Raw genomic sequence first — 16,031 nt, 5'->3', positions numbered from 1 at the left:
CACCGAATTGATACTTTTAAACTGTAGTGTTGGAGAAAACTCTTGAGAGTCCCTTGGACTGCAAGGAGGTCCAACCAGTCCATCCTAAAGAAGATCAGTCTTGGGTGTTCATTGGAAGGACTGATGCTGAAGCTGAAACCCCAGTACTTTGACCACCTGATGCAAAGAGCTGACTCATTGGAAAACACCCTGATGCTGGGAGGGATTGGGGGCAGGAGGAGAAGGGGATGACAGAGGATGAGATGGCTGGATGGCATCACCGACTCGATGGACATGAGTTTGAGTGAACTCCAGGAGTTGGTGATGGACAGGGAGGTCTGGCGTGCTGCGATTCATGAGGTCGCAAAGAGACGGACACGACTGAGTGACTGAACTGAGCTGAACTGTGTGTCAGGAGCTGTGCAATACATTATATATGCAGAGATAAAGACATAAACATCAATTTAATGTATTTACATCTTAGTGTAATGTGAAATATACAAACAAAGGGAATATAAAATTATGTTACTGAAATTATATATAGAACTATGTTGAGGGAAGAGAGGGAAGATTTGAGGAAATCTTTTCTGGAATTGGTGATGTATGAAGTAATTATGAAATATGAATAGGAGTTATATCCAGTTAATGGCAAACAAAAGAGGTGGGAAATATTTCAGGACATTTAAAAAAGAACCAACCATTTACAAAACGCTGGAGGTATAGTTAGTTAGTTAAGTCGCTTAGTCGTGTCCGACTCTTTGTCACCTGTGGACTGTAGCCCACCAGGCTCCTCCATTCATGGGATTCTCCAGGCAAGAATACTGGAGTGGGTTGCCATTTCCTTCTCCAGGGGATCTTCCCAACCCAGGGATCAAACCCAGGTCCTCCACATTGCAGGCAGACGCTTTAACCTCTGAGGCAAAAGGGAGGTATAAGAAGCATAATCTGATCTGAAGATAGTAAGGATTTTGGTATGATTAGGCAGTCCAACCTTTGGCAGGGGAAGTACCTAGAATTTAAAAAGAGTGATGGGGTCAAGTCTGGATAGGATCTCACATCAGGCAAAATTGGATACATGTTAGTACTTTTACTTACTATGAAATGAACATGTGATGATGATAAAGAATTAAGATAACCTGCAATGGCACCCCACTCCAGTACTCTTGCCTGGAAAATCCCATGGATGGAGGAGCCTGGTAGACTGCAGTCCGTGGGGTTGCTAGGAGTCAGACACGACTGTGTAACTTTCAAGTAGACAACCTGAGCGACTTCACTTTCACTTTTCACTTCCATGCATTGGAGAAGGAAATGGCAAGCCACTCCAGTGTTCTTGCCTGGAGAATCCCAGGGATGGGGGAGACTGGTGGGCTGCCGTCTTTGGGGTCGCACAGAGTCAAACACGACTGGAGCGACTTAGCAGCAGCAGCAGCAAATATAAAAACAAAGTGAATATAAAGATAACATCTGTCCTCACCTTATTGATATGAAATATAGTCTAATATATCAAAGGTATAAATATGCAATATTAACTAGAGCTGTCTGTCCTCCTAAAATTTCATCTCCCATACTTTTCTTTCCTTTTTTGTAATACTAAATAATTTATCTCAGATAGCTTCTCATATAATTTAAAGTAGTTCCATATACTCATTTTACATTGTGGGGAAATTGTTCATTCTTATGTAAGCAACGTTCAGTGAATGGATGTTCAGGTTGTTTTTGTTGCCATTGGCTATTATATACAGTGGTATACTAAATGCAGATGTGCATATATCTTCAAATATTTCTGAGGTTGTATCTAATGGGTACATTTCTGGTGGGAGAATCACAGCATCAACTATTAACTACTATTTTGTCTTTTGCTATTTTTGGATACTGATAGCTGAAACACACTTCAAATCCCTTGCCAGGTCTCAAACTTTGTTATCTTTACAAGGCTCACTGGAGAACTATATTTAATAGTTGTTTAGATATTATTTTTATTATTGTGATTGAAGTGAATCTGTTCTTATGTTAATTGAACATAAAAGATTTTTGGATGATGATCATTTAAAATTTTTGAAATAACAGTGTGACAAATTAGGGCAAGGAAGTAAGCAAAAGCAGAGATTCCAACAATGTTGTGAAAAACATTGAGCTTTTTCTCTTGGGTATATGCTTCTGATATCTATGTCACTGGACTATATGAATTAAGTAAACATTCATTGTAAACCTTAGGTATCATACAGCATAGTGCTAGAACTAACAGATATCAATGCATAATTATAGAGTTCAATTATATTGTGTTAATACTTTAAAATTTAAAATTTCCTTTGCCTAATATATATTTTTCTTATTTATTTTAATTCACTTTTTTCCTGTTTTATTAGCATATTTTAACACATATTTCCTGTTTTACTGACATCAAGAATCTTAGATTTATATTTTTCTTGTCTTCTATTGATGGGTGGGATACAAATGTATATACATATATATATATGTGAACACTAAATACATATACATCTTTTTCAAGGTAAGTCATAGTCTCAACTTTCTTCATAACAAAACCCATTTTAAAATTTAAGTATTTCTAATAACACTCAATAACCTCAGATATGCAGATGACACCACCATTATGGCAGAAAGTGAAGAGGAACTAAAAAGCCTCTTGATGAAAGTGAAAGAGGAGAGTGAAAAAGTTGGCTTAAAACTCAACATTCAGAAAACGAAGATCATGGCATCTGGTCCCATCACTTCATGGCAGATAGATGGGGAAACAGGGGAAACAGGCAGGCTTTACTTTTTGGGGCTTCAAAATCACTGCAGATGGTGACTGCAGCCATGAATATGACCAACCTAGATAGCATATTCAAAAGCAGAGACATTCCTTTGCGAACAAACGTCCGTCTTGTCAAGGCTATGGGTTTTCCAGTGGTCATGTATAGATGTGAGAGTTGGACTGTGAAGAAAGCTGAGCACTGAAGAATTGATGCTTTTGAACTGTGGTGTTGGAGGAGACTCTTGAGAGTCCCTTGGACTGCAAGGAGATCCAACCAGTCCATTCTGAAGGAGATCAGCCCTGGGTGTTCTTTGGAAGGAATGATGCTAAAGCTGAAACTCCAGTACTTGGGCCACCTCATGCGAAGAGTTGACTCATTGGAAAAAACTCTGATACTGGGAGGGATTGGGGGCAGGAGAAGAAGGGGATGACAGAGGATGAGATGGCTGGATGGCATCACCAACTCGATGGACATGAGTTTGAGTGAACTCCGGGAGATGGTGATGGACAGAGAGGCCTGGCATGCTGCAATTCATGGGGTCACAAAGAGTCGGACATGACCTAGCGATTGAAGTGAACTGAACTGAATAACAGTCTGAATTTTTAAATTAAAATATAGTTAGTAAATCTTTAATTTTTAATATTTTAAGAAATGTCAGGTTTTTGCTTCAAAAGAAATGTCACAAAATTAAGCAGTCACTGACTTTTTCTTTATATGTATAATTGGAATTGTAGTTACTGACCTTTAATTACTGTTCAAACTTTTTCAAGTAGTCAGATGAGTAAGCAACCATAAGGCACATTATTTTACTGTAAAGAATAAGCATTATAGATTTATTTATAGTTCTTTTTTTTTTTAACAAATTACCAAACCTTAGAAATATATGAGAAAAAGGAAACTCACCACACACACACACAATATACATGACATATGTGGTTTCACATGCCATGTAAATGATTTTTCCAATATTGTATTGCTTGGATATTTATGACTAAGCTTCATTGTTCAAGTTATACTGTATTTACTTGGCTTGTTAGCCTAAAATAAACAGAAAATAACTAAATCATTGCAATAACTCCAAAGCAGTATGACAGAATAATCGAGTACACTTTGAAGCTTTTTCATTAGTAATCTTCATTTTATGCATTCACTGAATTTTTCCATATATTTACATAGACTAAGCCTTATTTACTTCAGAAAAAAACTCACTTTTGCAAATTTGACCTTGTCTTGTATACCTGTATACATATAAATAAGATGATTTTTCTCATAAATGTTGCAAGTCCTACAGTAATTCAAATGTCTACTGTGAATATAATAAGAATGGTCCTGGGCTCTTCACATATAATTCAAATTGAATACCAACATAAACTTTCGTTTCCTCTAAATTTTCTGATCCATAGCGAGGAAAAGAATGTTACCAAGTAAAAACCTCAAAAAATGCTTCTGACATAGAAGAGGCCATTCTTATCACAATTCACACATTTCAGCTACCTTTTATTCTATGAAATTCCTTGTGACATAAATGCAAACTCTGCTTCTTTTCAGGTTTACGCAAAGCTAAAAAGAGAGTCTCTGTTTCTAGCCTTGACCGGAAAGTCAGAAAAGAGAATGTGTACTCTATGATTCCAGCATTATTCACCATAAAAATGGCCAAGATGAAGCACATAACCAGGAGTGAAATGACATGAGAGAAAATTAGGATTCATTCATCAGTCATATTATATCTCATAGAATACAAGTGAAGGTTATAGCCTTGAACACATCGTTTTAAAGAAGCGATTTTTATACTCGGGGGAGTGTTAACTACAGCAATGCATTATCACTCTCACTATTTTATTCCAACTTTAGAGAAATACTTGTTTAGTAGGAACAACTTGAAACAGTATTATCCATTGTGCTCTCAGTGCATAAAATTCATTAAATATAAAAACCCGTGCGTCAAAAAGAAAGGAGTTTAGATTGAATCATTGTCTTATATCATATTATTTGTATATGTTGCTAAATTCAACCACACACTTAAAATGCACTAACCACAGAATTCACTTTAGATTATTTGCTTACAAAGTTTAATATATTTACAAAGAAAGCTGTTCTTATTTCTCTAACACATGTGTGTGTTCATGTGTACATACGCCTGTACTATATTAGGATCATTGAAATTGATAAGTAATTATTTTTTTAACAGCCTGCACACAAATACATGCACACAGAAAGAAATACAATTGTTCTATGATTTTAAAAAATGCTATAAAATATACAATAATATCAAAGGGAAAACAGTAACTTCTACATGGCAGATGGGTAAATCAATCATAAAGAGTGATATCAAATATAGAAACTTTTAAACTGAATAAGATGATAAGCAGGGAATACAATGGAGAGTATAAATAAATTGTGGAGGGATGAGTATTAAGTGGAAAACCCTAGTGGCTCAGTGGTAAAGAATTCACCAGCTAATGCAGGAAACAATCCCTGGATTGGGAAGATCCCCTGAAGAAGGAAATGGCAACCCACTCCAGTGTTCTTGCCTGGGAAATCCCATGGACAGAAGAGCCCGGAGGGATACAGTCCATGGGATTGCAAAAAAGTCAAAGTTGATTTAGCAATTAAACAACAACACAGTAGTGAATATTCAACTGTTAAGAGCTTTAAAAGAATGATGATCTCAACATGTGAGCATTTTTCCTAAGTAAGAACCATTTAAAATGTTTTGGAGAGGATAACATTGATACTCATAATTTAGAAAAAGTACTCTGATTAGGTATAGAAAAGTAAATTGTTAGAAAAAAAAAACAATAGAGGGAGTAATCGGACTTCTTAGGAATTTAATAGTGTAAGAAAGCTGACTAGAGACTGAAGACTGACAGAAGCAACACATATGTCAACACACCTATGAATTTGGAAAATAAATCAATAGAACCAATTACACAAGAGAAATAAACAGAGGAGACATCAATGATAAACTCAATGCATTGACGTCCCTTGAATATATTTTGTATACCTTTTCTACTGTATGCCTTTCCCTGTGAGGAAAAAATGTTAAAAGAATTCTTGCTAGGACTTGCAGCACATGGCCAAACACTTAAAAATGTCTTCTGGCATGGCACTTGTGATGCAGGTTGCAGGAAAAAGGAAAATACTGAGTGAGGACACTGAGTCTTATTCTTAGGACTGCTAACTGCAGCAAAGTAATATTAAGTTTATATATATATATAAAATCTAATTTTGAAAGTATGCCTGATCATGAGATGGGGCTTTAAGATTATTTACTCAATGTGCTCTCTATATTAACATATTTCATGATTTCAGGTAATGGTTTAAGAAATTGGAAAACCTAAGTTACCTGAGTTAATGTGGAAGAATCTTTAGATATCTGATTGCATAAATATATCATTTATTTTGTACTTTAGTTTATAGTCACTTTTATAACATCTATTTTAGATTTTATTATTTTACCTAAAAAGTTCCTTGAAGATTAGCAGTGCAAGGCATGCATATATATATATATATATATATATATATATATGTACACACACACACATATACATATATCCAGAGAAAGCAATGGCACCCCACTCCAGTACTTTTGCCTGGAAAATCCCATGGGCAGAGGAGCCTGGTAGGCTGCAGTCCATGGGGTCGCTAAGAGTCGGACACGACTGAGCGACTTCACTTTCACTTTTCACTTTCATGCATTGGAGAAGGAAATGGCAACCCCAGTGTTCTTGCCTAGAGAATCCCAGTGATGGGGGAGCCGGTGGGCTGCCGTCTATGGGGTCACACAGAGTTGGACACAACTTAAGCGACTTAGCAGCAGCAGCAGCATATATATATCAACTGTATTGATATACAGTTAAGAAAATTTAAACTCATCAAAAGCATATGATTATAGAACAATAACTATTAATTTCAACTTCTTTCATGACCGAAGTTTTACAAATGATTGCAACAAGTTTCACCGATCTGAGTGTCTCTCTACCTCATATACCTTCAATAACATGTTAAAATATTTATTTTGTGAACATTTTTTATTGTGATCTGGTTTTCTGTTTTAACGTGTTTAACATGAATGAATTTAAGGTTAAAACAATGTTTATAATGTATCTTTACTTTTTAAATTATGTTGAAAATTAACACAATAACACATAATGTTTATATATTTTCAGTTCAGTTCAGTTCAGTCACTCAGTTGTGTCCGACTCTTTGCGACCCCATGAATCACAGCTCACCAGGACTCCTTGTCCATGACCATCTCCCGGAGTTCACTCAAACTCACGTGCATCCAGTCGGTGATGCCATCCAGCCATCTCATCCTCTGTCATCCCCTTTTCCTCCTCCCCTCAATCCCTCCCAGCATCAGAATCTTTTCCAAAGAGTCAACTCTTTGCGTGAAGTAGACAAAGTACTGGAGTTTCAGCTTTAGCATCATTCCTTCCAAAGAAATCCCAGGACCGATCTCGTTTAGAATGGACTGGTTGGATCTCCTTGCAGTCCAAGGGACTCTCAAAAGTCTTCTCCAACACCACACTTCAAAAGCATCAATTCTTCAGCACTCAGCTTTCTTCACAGTCCAACTCTCACATCCATACATGACCACTGGAAAAACCATAGCCTTGACTAGATGGACCTTTGTTGGCAAAGTAATGTCTCTGCTTTTCAATATGCTATCTAGGTTGGTCATAACTTTCCTTCCAAGGAGTAAGCGTGTTTTAATTTCATGGCTGCATTCACCATCTGCAGTGATTTTGGAGCCCCAAAAAATAAAGTCTGACACTGTTTCCACTATTTCCCCATCTATTTCCCATGAAGTGATGGGACCAGATGCCATGATCTTCATTTTCTGAACGTTGAGCTTTAAGCCAACTTTTTCACTCTCCAGTTTCACTTTCATCAAGAGGCTTTTTAGTTCCTCTCACTTTCTGCCATAAGGGTAGTGTCATCTGCGTATCTGAGGTTATTGATATTTCTCCCAACAATCTTGATTCCAGCTTGTGCTTCTTCCAGCACAGCGTTTCTCATGATATATTTTGCATATAAGTTAAATAAGCAGAGTGACAATATACAGCCTTGACATACTCCTTTTCCTATTTGGAACCAGTCTGTTGTTTCATGTCCAGTTCTAACTGTTGCTTCCTGACCTCCGTATAGGTTTCTCAATAGGCAGGTCAGATGGTCTGGTATTCCCATCTCTTTCAGAATTTCCAACAGTTTATTGTGATCCACACAGTCAAAGGCTTTGGCATGGCTCAGTTTTAACTATCTTGCATAATATATTTTAAAACTTAATTTTCTCCTCTTTTGCTCCATTTTGTTAAAATCATGTTTGATGTTAATAAAAGGCCATCTTTAATGAGCTAAATAATGACTTATGTACCTATAAAAATGAATAAGTAAAAAGGCATGATACGTGATTTTTTTTTTCTTTTTGCAAAACTCCATTAATGACATTCAATGGGTTTAGAAGCTATTCGCCTATTCAATTTTAGCTCTATCTTGTGGTTAATCAGTGTAATGATTATAACAGTTGATGATAACCTTACAGTCCAGTGCTAAAAAACCTAGATTACTATCAACATAGACACTGAACTGGGGGGGGCAGGGATCTATATTTTCAAGGACTAAACCAACCTGAATAGATAAAATAGAACTATTTTTACAAAATGCAGTAAAACAAAATGGTAATATTTATGTTTATTTTACATAACTGTAACATACACAGTAGAAGAGTAAATAATTTAAAAGATACAGGCTAACTATTGAAACCTGAATTTTGCCCTCATGCTCTCATTGATGTACTGGTAGATTGAGTGGAGCTGTTCAAAACTTCTCTGGAAAGAAAGGTCATTTATCACTTTTTCTTGTGGGGCATTTGATGTGTGAATGGAAAAGCAGAAATGTGACTCTAAAATAGACTTGCTGGTCCAGACAAGACGTGAATAGAAAACACTTGCAAATGGTCACAGCGAATTTCCTTTCAAAGGTCTGAGTTCTTTTCCAGGAAGCAAACAGTGAGCCATCATGTTTCTTTACATGTCAGAGAACTTTAAAATACCAAGGACTGTATTGTTTAAAGTGACATATCACAGTAAGGAACTGATTCACACTATCACTTATGATGTAAAACATTCTGACAGTCTTACCTAATATAATCAACCATGAAACAGAAATAATAAGTATACATTTGGGAAAAAGAGTTTACTTTGACTTAGAACATTTGAAACATTTTTAAGTCTTACAATATTATAATAAATCTTACTGGTTCATGAAACATGCATAGTCACATCATAAAGCATTTTCTCAAAATCAGTCTTGATATTTGGCATTTTATCCTCACAGGATAAAATGTACAAATATATCCACTGAGAATAATTATGAATGTATGACCCCAACAAATATACAAACAGACAAAACTGCTTGATGACACAAACCACCAAGCAAAAGAGGTGGTATTGCAAAGCCTATGACTCTGAGTTAAATTTCTGTGGCCTAAACCACCAGATTATTACCAGACTTTTCCTCTGAGGGTATTTTCCAGTGATAGAGTTAGGAATATTTAATTAGACCCCAGGAAGGGAGAAGTAATATCACTGGGCTGAGGAGTCAGTGGTTGGAGTTTGGGTTTGCCAAAGTAGACAGAAACCGCAGAGCACAATCTTAAGGAGGAGATAGTAACAGAAAATGGAACCCTCAAGTCTCTGTCAACATCTCTAAGTTGATGTCTAAACTTCACATGAACAATATCTGATTTTAATAAACAGTAGAAAATGTCAGCAAGAAGGCTAAGGAGTTGTGGATTTCATCAGTAGGAAATGGAAGAGTTCAATATTGCCAAGTTATTTTGGGTTTGCAACTACATCAAACCTCCTATAGAGCTCAAGAAGAGACAAATCCTAGAAGTAATGACAAACTGAAATGGTTCAGCCATACTATAAAGCAAATGAGTGATAAAACAGATTGGGTAAAGTAAAAACTTTCCTTTTCAAAATACTTGACCTCTATCTGATCATTTCATAGGCCCTTTTCCGGGAAGTATCTAACATCTTTTTCCATAATCTCATCTTCTCTCTTTTGCTTTAAGTCTTACATCAGGTGCTTCCTCCTACATGAAGCCCATCTTCATTCTCCCCAGCTAGAATCTACTGTCAAAGTTATGAAGTCATCTATCAAAACTGTATTTATGGCAGAATTTTAATTATTTTTGTTTACTAGCTTATTTCCTATACACAATATGTGACCCTTGGGCTTTGAATTTGTGTTAGATTTTTTTTTTTAATTTTCTCAAAGTATTTGACATCATATATTTACTCAAATTAACATTGAGGTGCTATCTCAATAGATTTTCATTGAGTGTTTATTAATTTGGGTCCTGAGAGATTGACACTATATATCATCACAGAAAGAGCAGAGAAAACCTCAAAGAAATATACTTTATAATCACTTTTACTCCAAAATAATTACTACCTTATAAATTATACTGTAAATGGAATCAATATTATATATTTTATAATTGTTTACAACATGTTTATAATTAAAATAGCAATCTTACAACATTATAATCTCCCATGCCTGTAGGACTTTAGTTTTGTTATATATTTTCTTTCTGTATATATTGCAAATTGCTTTATACACTGCTATCATTTATTATTTAGGTATTTATTACCAGTTTAAAAGGAAAAGATTTTTAAAAAATCATGTTATATTAAGTGATTACCATTTCTAGCCATGCTTTTGATTTTCATGTGTAGACCTTAATTTCTGTATGTTGTCATTTCCCTTAAAACCAAAAACTTCCTTTAACATTACTTCTAGTGTGTTTGCTGGAAGCAAAATTTTTTAGCTCTTTTTAATGTGAAAATATCATTATTTCACTTTTATTTTTGAAAAAAATATTTTTATTGAATATTGAAATATCAACTGATCTGAGGGGTGAAGGGTTGTGAGGTCCAACAGGGACGGAAGGGATGTATGTGTACAAATAGCTGATTCACTTTGTTATACAGCAGAAGCTAAAACAACATTATAAAGCAACTATCTCCTAATAAAAAAGAAAGAAATAGTGTGCAACATATTTCTGAGAATTAAACATTAAATTAAGTCAAGGGAAAAGTCTGTTTACTGTGGTGATAACAGTGGTACAGGGCTGTGGTATTACAGTACTGGTGGTGAGGGGATTGGTAGTCAGAAGGAAATGACAGCACTCTATTGTAAAAGTAGATTTGTATAGAATTCAGTATGATATAAGCCTTTGTAGACTCTCCTGAGCACCTCGCCTTAATGCTTAGTATTTTTCTCATATGTTCTTGGTTTTAAACAATGAATTTATAAAGAGCATTTTGGGATACAATGTGCGCATAGACCAGATGCAGCTGCTACCTGGACTGCATCATAAGTAATGACATTCTAAAACCTTTGTAAAGATCATTTATTTAGATTCAGAAAAAACACTATAATGTTCTATAACCATTTATCAAATAGCCTTCAGGAAATTTCAGACTTTATTTCTGTCTCTGTACAAATCATACCGCCATATCCTACCTAAAAGCCTAAGAGAAAATTGCCTATCCAAGAACATTATTTTATATTTTCTTGGGGGAAAGACACATATTTAGTGACCACATCAACCTGTAAAAGTGCAAGAGAGTTATTCCACCCCCTGATACTCAATAAATGTAAATCAGATTCCTAACTATTTGACAATCGATACTTCTGTTTTGCTTCATTTTTGTTAAAACCTACCTCAATAGTATCCAGCTGTAACCAAGAGTTTCATGAATGTTAAAACTCTTTTCTAGTTTATAATTTTATGATTATATTTTGGATGATTTCAGCTATGGAATAGTACATGTTTTTGAATTAAACTATAAATAATTGAGAGCTATTTTGTAAAAAAGATAACTTGAATTTAGATGGTGACTATTAATAGGCAGTTCAACAATTTCCCTGAGAAAAGTAAGCATAAATATTACATATCTTTGAATTAAAATATATTGGTCAATTAAGTTGATATATTAAAATTATTTTATGAATACTAAAATTTTGTTCAAAAATAATAATTGTCAATAATTGCTTTATCTGTAAATTTATCTCATCAGGCAATAAATGTGTTCTAACAGCCAAATATTAAAATAATACAATTAACTTCTGCTCATTAAGTATAGACATATGATCAATTGATTATTAATCCATAAGTATGGATTTTTCAAGATCTAAACCTAATATATAAAAAATCAATTGTGTATGAAGTTTCTCTATAAGAATAGTAGGAACCTTTGCTATACTTTTTCTTAAATTTACTTTATAATTCTCTTGAGCGATATTAGTACTGCCCAAGTAATTCAGTCACACATCTATTCACATTACTGAGAAATCACATGGCTATTGTTATAACTTTGTAATCTTCAAGAATAAGAAGCAAAGGTTTCCCTCATTGAAGAAAACAGAATCAGTAAACCTCAGCTTGCATTATTGTGAAAACAAAAATGCTTTTTATTTCAACATGTCTGACTTTTCTCTTGTATTCCAAAGACCTGAAATGACATAAGAAAATATTCTACAACATTTCCTTATAAAAGTATCCTCACAATGTATTCCTTAGTCCTCCACTACACCCTGACATTGAAAGCAAAATGATCATCCCAGAATTGTGCTCCACTCATGATGAGTTTGTACACTAGTTCAACAGGGATTCACATCACATGATGTATAAGAAAACATCACAGAATTGAATTTTCAGCATTTCATAGTAGTGGTCTAATTTCACCCCATTAGACTAGCTTTTATTTAGGGGGGTGTGTGTGTGTGTTTGTTTCTTGCTGTATGCAATCCCAACCCTTGGATTTATCCACATGAAATTTTAAAAATTTGTATTAGCACTTCCTAGCTACAGACTCAGCTCCCTCCCTCCACAATCCTAGAAAACAACAGGAATTTCGAGTTAAGAAATCTTAATGACATTTTAATTTAACCTAACAAGAATCTGAAGTTTGGGAAAGTTAGCTGACTTACAACTTTTGCACTGTTACTGAATGGCACAATCAGGACTGAATCTTGTAAGCTTTATGTTTGGTGTGTGTACACTTGTATATTTATTAAATTCCATAGCTGCCATTTTGTTTGTTCTAAGACCGCTGCTGCTGCTGCTGCTAAGTCACTTCAGTCGTGTCCGACTCTGTGCGACCCCATAGACAGCAGCCCACCAGGCTCCCCCGTTCCTGGGATTCTCCAGGCAAGAACACTGGAGTGGGTTGCCATTTCCTTCTCCAATGCATGAAAGTGAAGAGTGAAAGTGAAGTCACTCAGCAAACCTCATGGACTGCAGCCTACCAGGCTGCTCTGTCCATGGGATTTTCCAGGCAAGAGTAATTGAACCCTGGATTTTACATCCAAGGATCAGATACACTTCTAAATTTCTATAATTTTAATCAGCTATAAATTAATATATCTTACCATATTCTGTGATACCTAGCTTCTGAAAAATAAGAAGAAAAAAAAAAAAAACCTTTGAAAATTTCTTCCTATTAGAAGCTCCTATTCTTTCCCAATCTTGATGCATGGTAGATACAGTAGGTCTTCACTCAGGGTATTGCCACTGCAATGGATTCTTGAAGGTTCAGTTTAAGTTTACCCAGGGCAACCAGAGCAAGGTGGTCAAAAAGACAATATGTCTTGTGTTCAAAATATTAATCTGTCATCATAACTCAAGTGTTTGACCAAGTTCAAGGGTGAGAGCTGAGATAGCTGTATATGCAAGTGAGCAATAATGTCAAATGCTAGGAGAGCAGATTAGTAGAGAATTTACAGAGCCTTAAGAGTTTAAAAGACGCTTACTCCTTGGAAGGAAAGTTATAACCAACCTAGATAGCATAGTCAAAAGCAGAGACATTACTTTGCCAACAGAGGTCCGTCTAGTCAACTCTATGGTATGGATGTGAGAGTTGGACTGTAAAGAAAGCTGAGTGCCGAAGAATTGATGTTTTTGAAATGCGGTGTTGGAGAAGACTCTTGAGAGTCCCTTGGACTGCAAGGAGATCCAACCAGTCCATTCTAAAGGAGAGCAGCCCTGGGTGTTCTTTGGAAGGAATGATGCTAAAGCTGAAACTCCAGTACTTTAGCCACCTCATGTGAAGACTGGACTCATTGGAAAAGACTCTGATGCTGGGAGGGATTGGGGGCAGGAGGAGAAGGGGATGACAGAGGATGAGATGCCTGGATGGCATTACTGACTCAGTGCACGTGAGTTTGAGTGAACTCCAGGAGTTGGTGATGGATAGGGAGGCCTAGTGTGCTGCAATTCATGGGGTCGCAAAGAGTCGGACACGACTGAGCGACTGAACTGAACTGAGCTGAAGAGTTTAATAGGGCTTCCTGGGTGGCTCAAGTGGTAAAGAATCTCCCTTGATGCAGGAGAACTGGGGTTCAATCCCTGGGTGGGGATGATCCCCCTGGAGGAGTAGATGGCAACCCACTCCAATATTCTTGCCTGGAAAATCCCATGGACAGAGGAGCCTGGTTCCCTACAGTCCATGGGGTCACAAAGAGTTGGACGCAACTGAGCGACTAACACAACAGAAAATCTTGATAAATGTTAAGGAGGAGTTGAAATCACATTTTTATAATGAACTAAATAGGTGGTGATAGCATATCTAAGACAAGGTCTTCTTACAAAAGAGATAAAGTAGTTTTTCCAAACAGTGTTTTGTTGAAGATTTTCTTTCATATGAGTGTTGTTTCCATTGGTAATATAAAAATATTTGACACATAGTTTTGGTTTGAATATCCTCATGTGAAAAATTTTGCTATTTTAATGTGTTTTATATTTTGGGTTCATGATCTTGTTGAAACTTGTCCATGATCAAAGTGAGGTTATTTTCCCAAGTACCAAGTGATAAAATATTTGATTAAAAGTAATTTAATAAAAGCAGGTCCCACTTCACTATTTTTTGACAGATTATAGAACTAATTAAAAATGAACAAGGAGCAAGAGGATCTAAAGCATAACGTATATTTTTAAATGTCAGTGCAGTAATGGTGATCAGTTAATTAATGTGCAATCAATATTTAGAAAGAAGTGTTTCTGTTTATGGCTAAAAATAAATGCTTGTAGAGGAGCCTTGATTACCTTAAGATTACTAGAATCTCTTTCTATCTGTATCTATTCTTCTGTATCTGTGAATCTCCAAGGATAAATCCCTTTGTGCAAGGCCCCATGAACTGAATCTGTCCTTTACACATTGCCTTAGGAAAAGAATCATAAAGCAATTTCAAGTCCTCAGACACAAACATTTGTCAGTTGAACTTGTAATATCCTGATGTTAGTTATTAAATATAGTGTGAGAAGTGATGTTAAATGAGGGATGTTGGAAGGTGCCATGTGACTAACCTAAGGCAAAATAAAAGGGAAAAAAGAGTCAGGAAGTGAAATGCATGGAGCAAAATGAGTATGACATGGAACCAGAGGAGAGAGATATCAAAAGAAAAGGAAATAATAGGTTAAAAGAAGTTGCATTTGAAAAAAATATCTACTGTCACATACAGAGAGTAAAGAATTAACCAAGATTTTGTCTATTTCACCAATATTTCTGATCTAATAGCAATAAGCATAACTTTTGTGATACTGGGTACTTTTCATGTTTTCCTTTTTGTCTGATTCTATCCGATTTGCCTAAGTTGCCAGTGAGTCAAACAATGTTTATATCATTAGAGTCACTTCTAGTGTCTTGTGCCAAAAATAAAAAATAAATAAATACATGACTAGTGGGAAATTTTAGTATTAATAATTATTTATTTTGTTTTCTGTTCAGAATTTGAAACTATCTCAGCACTGGGCACAAACTGGGGGATAATTCACAGTGAAAAAAAGGAATTAGTGTATGTGTGGAATAGAATGAATGTGATTGGTAAGAGGACAATAGATAATTAGAAAATTCTGGATGGCAGAAAGAATATGTCAGCTATTTCAAGATACAGCAGAAAGAGGAGTGAGGCAATAACTCTATTTCATCAAAACTGGATACAAGAAGGGAGTTATGTATTCCCTGCTGCCATTTGATCGTGATTGTTAATGAGCAAGTTTTCACTTGCTGCAACTGGAATGGAATTAAGTCTGTCTAAGGGTACTGTCTTTTTTCTAGTTCTTTTTTTTTTTTTTCTTTTCTTTTCTTCTTCCCTCTGCTTTAAATCCTTTGGTCTGGATTATAGGCAAGATATAGTTCATTTTGACTGATTAGGAGACAGAAGCATCTAGAAGTATTCAAATTACTTGTTTTTCATATACAGCATACTATTCTTAATTAC

At 35.5% G+C, this 16,031-nt stretch overlaps 1 protein-coding gene across 2 annotated transcripts in view; it reads right to left on the bottom strand.

Moving 5' to 3' along the window:
• CDH9 (cadherin 9) overlaps positions 1 to 16,031 on the bottom strand; it is a 139,227-nt gene that overhangs the window by 67,906 nt on the left and 55,290 nt on the right.

The sequence above is a fragment of the Bos taurus genome, chromosome 20, assembly GCF_002263795.3.
Source record: "Bos taurus isolate L1 Dominette 01449 registration number 42190680 breed Hereford chromosome 20, ARS-UCD2.0, whole genome shotgun sequence".
Taxonomy (NCBI): domain Eukaryota; kingdom Metazoa; phylum Chordata; class Mammalia; order Artiodactyla; family Bovidae; genus Bos; species Bos taurus.
Note: the sequence above shows the minus strand (reverse complement) of the source record. Positions and strands in the feature narration are given on the sequence as shown.